The following is a 6,635-nucleotide window of genomic DNA, read 5'->3' on the forward strand; positions in this document are numbered from 1 at the left end:
CCCGCAATTCCCAAAAATAGGAATGAAAATCCCAAAAATGGGATTTTTTACTTTTTTGCCCATAGGGTCCACATTTCTTTCAGGGCTGGGAAAATACTTTTGGAGTAAATAGAAAACATATTGAGGTTTCCAAAACTGCTTTCTGTTTTCTGATCCCAGCTTTGGGATTTTAGAACATGTCGCCCAAAGTTGAAGTTTTGATAAAAAATAGGTCATATTCGGAAGGACGCAGTGGCAACATTTTCAAAAAATAGGACAAGTTTTTTACGCCAAAGCGTTCTGCGTAAAGATACCTTTTAGAAAACTATAAAATTGTTATATGTTCTTAATAAAAATTTTATTTTATTAATAAAAGAGTTAAGACACATTTTTGGCAAAAAAACGCCAAAAATCTAAAATTTTTTGAATTTTTAAATTAAAAAACGTATATTTTTGGATCTGTAAACGATATTGATCTGAAATTTTTTGTATATTATTGGAAATTTTGTTGTCTAACTAACAAGAACCATTTGGTCCAAAATTACGCCCGGTATTCAAAAAAAGGCGGACCAAGGTATGGTAAATTTTGTATCACTAAATTTTTAAATGCCTATAACTCGGATATTATAAGAGATAAGTAGTATGTCCAAGCATGTTTTTTCAAGATCTCGTCGAGCGCTTTCACAAAATATAAAAATCTTTGTATTTGGGTGAAAAACAAAAAAATGGCACGAGTTTAAAAATTTTACATGTCGTAGGTACCCTACTTTGAGCCGCCACAGCGCCGTCCCTGGGGCATCTGCAGGGTTCATCTTCAAAACTTAAACTCGAATACTCCTTGGCTACGCTCACGCCAAATTTTATCCCGATCGGATCAGCCGTTTACAAATGCCAGATTTATTTCCAAAAAATTTCCATTCTGCCCCACTGTGCAATGTGTAAATGCGAGTTTGTGCACAAATGATTAAGAATTGCCCAGCAGTTTTACAAGAAGTGAAAGTGTACCGAATTTATATAGTTTTTGGATCATTGTGCACAAACTTTGTACGCCTCATAGTGCAGATATAAACTTATCTATCCCCAAAGTAGCTATGAAAAGCAGTTGTTGTTATTTCTCTAATCATATCCACGTGTTAGGTAAAATCACTTGTTCGGGACAAATGACTTGCACGAACTGCAAGTCATTTAATCACAAATTTTACAAACAAACAATATTGTTCTTTTATTCCAAAAGGGATGGTGTCGGTTGCTGTAGCATTTATAAAAATTAAAATATATAGTACAGACAATTATTTATAAGTGTGTTCTACAAACGCCATTTCTTCTAAATGCATCAACAAGTGGATGAATGATAATTATTTCATTGACTTTTCAAGACTGTCATTAAACAATCGCACTCCTATCACACAAAGACTTCCATGGGTGTCAAAACAAATACATACAGTGGTACGTATATATGTACGTGCATGCATATTTAATATTTATCTGTTGTTATAACCACTAACAAAAAAAGGTGGATGATATTTTGATGTTGTTAAGTCGTTTGTAACACCTCGACAAATGGCCGTATTATATAACAACCAGAAATGCTTCCCAAAACAGTCAATACATGACAATGAACTTTTTCGTTTAAGCTATTCAAATTGTCTACTCTTTAGATTACTTAGTGATGGTAAAGTGACTACTGCACACTAAAGGCACACTAAAGTGACTGTCTTTACTCTTGTTTACAAAGAGTACGTTCGTGACAAAAGACTAATTCCTGACAAAGAGGTGTTTAAACGTTTGTGGAAATTATTGTAATTTTCGAATGCATTCACTCTTTGTAGAACTGCTGGATTCACCCATTATGGTGTTGGGTATACAAGAGTCGTCATAGCCGAACATAATATTCTTACTTATTTCTTCTCTTAAATTTAAAACAAATAAAACATTTAAGTTATTAACATATAAATTTTAAAACAACAATATTTATTTTAAGGAAAGACTCTGTACACAAAGTTTGTGAATTGTGGCATTTCACTAAATTAAATATTTACATGTGTGTTGTCTTCTTAAGATTATTTAAAAATAGTCAACAATTTAAACATCAGTGTTTAATTTGGAAATCTTTCTTCTGTTTTGCTGTACAAATATTTACCAACTTTATTCTACAATAAACAAGATTTTTCTACTAGTAACTAGATTGCAAAATAAATTGTATATAAATATTTTATAGAAATTAAATGTTATTGTTGAGGGAAGAAGTTTAAATAAAGGCGCCAAACTTCAACAGTTGGGAGTATTGAGAAGCTTGTAACTTTTAGAAAATATGAAATAATTATACATTGTTTTAGCGAAGTCTTTCGAATAGGTTTAAAATTTGTTTTAAAATATCGATTATTTTGTTATATATTATCAGACAAAAAGTGTAACATAATACCGATACAAGAAGATCAGAGTTTATATTCTCTTATCTGTAGACGAATTGACAAAATACGGTTACAGTACACGTCATCCATTTATACTGTACATATTGAACGCTTATATGTACCGATCGTATACCGGAAACAGAAATTGGCTCCATTTAATAGTTCTTGGTAAAGCAGAACATTAAAGGAAACTCTATGTTGTTACTCAAAGTTTACTCGTATAGCTTTAAACTTTGAAAAGGGTTCTGGGGATCTACATTGAAAATGACATATTTTCCGACATTTAGCAGACGTATTTGACTCTAAGAGAGCCATAACGGCATGCCCCTCCGATGGTAAACTTTGAATCATATGAGTAGCTCTTGGGGATTATCGGCAAAGAAAGAGCGAATGTATGTACATTAGACCGACTCAATAATGTACCTTGCTTTGTTTTATAATGATTCCCAAAATATTTTAAGTCTAGCGATGACCGTTCGTGAGCTGGACGAAATATAAAAAAGGTATTTGTGAATTATTTTTTTAAATTTTAGTTTTGTTTTGAAACAATATATTTAATATGGGGTATCGTTTGAAAGGGGGCTTTAAGCCACGTTCAATGATGTATTAATCATAAATAACCGCCTGCTCATAATTGTCGTATTCCAAAAAAATTAAAAATTTTTAGGTTTTGCATGAATATAAACAACATTTATGCACAATGTTGGATATTTTGCACACTACTAGATGCGGCTTCAAAAAAACATTTAAAATGATACCACACATTGTATATTTTGATCAAGAAAAAACTGTAAAATTTAAAAAAAATAACTAAAAAGGGACTTTTTTGTAACCGGTCCAGCTCACGAACGGCCATCGAGAGGCTCAAAATATTTTGAAAAACATCATAAAACTAAACCAATATTTTTGAAGCTGGGTAAAATTTTGAAATGAACATGAAAAATCGTGTCCCCCATAAGATATTTTTTTGAAAACTGTCCAGCTCACGAACGGACAACACTAAAACCAAAATATTTTGGGTAACATCATATTACATAACAGCAAATGTCGGTCTAATGTACTTGATACAAAGGAAAGGGGACTTTAGGAAGCTGATGCAAAGAAAAGCAAAATTGTTCTAAAAAATGAGGGCTCAAAAAGGAGATTTCATGCAACCATTTCGAAAAGTTGAACGGTGGGTAAGACCCTTAAGTCTTATGGGGTTTCCCAAACGAGATCAGGGCGAGAAGCATACAAAGAATAAATAAGGTTAACGAAAACAAGTATACAAAATGGGAGAAACGGAATCAGATGAATTTAGAGCATACGGATAGGACAGTGAAACACTACAAAATTTTTTCAGTGAATTTAGAACACACGGAGGCTATTGGGCCCATGGTACACTCTATGGTCTCCGAGAGATCATTCATTACTTGATGTAAGACCCTCATCTTGATGTGTTGCAACCCCGGGGTAAAGAGGTGTTACCACTACCTCTAGTCTGCCGAGACTGTAAACTGGTGATATATGGTTGCAAATATCTTTTATAGTTTTCATGTTATAGCAGTCGTTTATATATCTTTTTATTGCATTATAGTTGCCATTTGCTTTGGTATATAATTTATTCCATAATATATTTTTAGAAAATGGCCAATTGGATAGATCGGTAGAATTATTTTCACAGCTTTAAAACGCGGTAGTTTGAGGTTCCGATATGGTTGCAAATAACATTGACAGTTTTCATGCTATGACAGTCATTTATGCGTCATTTTAAATCATTATGATTGCACTTTAATATGGTATATAATTTGTTGCATAATGTGTGTTTTTACAAATTGGTCAATTTGATAGATCGGTAGAATTATTGTTTAATGTTTAATAAACGCTGTAATCTGAGGTTCCGATACGGTTGCAATTAACTTTGGCAGTTTTCGTGCTAGGACAGTCATTTATGCACCATTTTAAAGCATTAAAATTGCCATTTGTTTTGGTATATAATTTATTGCATAATGTATTTTTAGAAAATGGCCAATTGGATAGATCGGTAGAATTATTTTCGAAGGTTTAAAAAGGCGGTAATTTGAGGTTCCGATATGGTAGCGAATAACTTTGACAGTTTTCATGCTGTGACAATCATTTATGCATCATTTTAATGCATTACGATTGTACTTTAACTTGTTATATCATTTGTCGCAAAATGTGTTCTTCTAAAAAATTGTTAATTGATGGATCGGTAGAATTATTGTTCTATGTTTAAAAACGCTGTGATTTGAGGTTCCGATATGGTTGCAAATAACTTTGACAGTTTTCATGCCAGGACAATCGTTTATGCATCATTTTAAAGCATTACAGTTGCACTTTGTTTTGGTGTATAATTTGTGGCATAATGAATTTGTACAAAAATTGGATAGATCGGTATATTTATTGGTACAGGTTTAGAAATGCGGTAATTTAAGGCTCCGATATGGTTGCAAATATCTTTTATAGTTTTCATGTTATAGCAGTCGTTTATATATCTTTTCATTGCATTATAGTTGCCATTTGTTTTGGTATATAATTTATTGCATAATATATTTTTAGAAAATGGACAATTGTAATTGGGTTTTTTTTGAGATTTAAATTAAGTCTACTTTCAAATTTTCTTCAAAACAGTTCGTGTATTATTTTATTTCCTTTAACCGTATGGAAAGAAAAAAAAATAACTCGATAAGTTAAGCCTTGTTGGAGAGATATATGGCAAGTTCTGAAATTGAGAAAATTTTGAATTTGTATATTTGATTGACCCTAGATCGGTGGGACCCATTATTACCAGCTAGACTCAGTGTTGGGGTTGGTTCTTGACCTATGTCAAACAAACAAAAAAAAAAAAAAAAAACAACACCATTAACAGTTCTATTAAAGAGTCCCTCAGAAGATATTTAATTGAGTAAAAAATAAAAAGAAACTATTGATCCCCAAATAATTACAAAACTATAGATATTAATAACTGTAATTGAACTTTAAACTGGAATTTATTTTGTGTAAAACTGGGGAAAGATCTTAACCCCTTGCTCTATACCCTCCCAACCTTGTTCTTCATAGCACTAACCAATTTAAAAAGAACCCTAACTCAAGTTATGAACACATCAAAGGATAAGTCAAATTTTTTAAATTCACATGCTCATATTATTTATTAAAAAAAAATATATTCAAATCATTTTTTTTAACAAATGTTAAATTAAATTGGCTAACAATAGTTTTCAATTATTTAATTTCAACAATAAATTTTTAAATTTCAACAATAAATGCTTAACTTTTAAATTTTAACAAACTTTTTAAATTTTAAATTTCAACAATAATTGCCTAACAACATACATTATGAATATTAGAATTTATGTAGTTTCCTTATATTGCATTATGAAATTCCTTGGGTACTAATAAAAAAACAAAATGTGACACCTGCGAGGATAAAACAATTTTTCTAAGTGGTATTGTAGGGTGTATATTATTATTCTCCTCTCTTTTTTATTACATGGAATTCTCAGTGCAAAGAGATTATTCAGAATTTAAATGTGTATAAAGAATATGTAATACCGTTATATTTAATAATAAAAAAAAATATCAAATTTGTTTTCTCAAGTTTTTTTCTCTCTTTTTTTTCTCCTTCTAAATTCTTCTTAAGTTATTTTTGACAATTTTTGGTGTTAATGTTCCAATTTTAATTTTTACTACATTAACATCCTATTGGTCAAATCTAATTTAATCATGAATTTAGAAAAAATGAGACCAACAACATAGAGTTAAGTTTTGTTGTTATAGTTAATCAATATGATGAGAAAGTGATTTTGATTGGTGATCATAAAAATATGAAGATTTGTTTCAATCAAATATGATAATTTAACATAATTTGGGATTATAAATTTTAAATATATTTAAGTATTTCAGTTTGGTTAAACTATTATGGTAAAAATGGCATGACTAATTGTAACAAATATTACAAATAAAGAAGAAGAACCAACAATAAAAAAACTTACATGCAAATAAACGTTGCACAGTGGTATAGGAAAAAAAAGAGGGAAATAATTCGGTAACTTCTAAACGGTTAATCCGATTTTAATGAAATTTGGTATGCACAAAGAGGAGGTGTTGTCGAGTTTAGGTTTTGAATTTGGACCTTATAGGCCAACCGGCGGGGGGTCCTCAAATTAGAACACCTCGGCTATGTTAAATTTTTAAAACGATCCTATTTCTTCATTTGAGTTCCGATTTAAATTAAAATGCCTATTA

Source organism: Lucilia sericata, unplaced genomic scaffold (assembly GCF_015586225.1).
Source record: "Lucilia sericata isolate MDLA Ls3-8-SP2 unplaced genomic scaffold, ASM1558622v1 Contig000701F_arrow, whole genome shotgun sequence".
Taxonomy (NCBI): Eukaryota; Metazoa; Arthropoda; class Insecta; order Diptera; family Calliphoridae; genus Lucilia; species Lucilia sericata.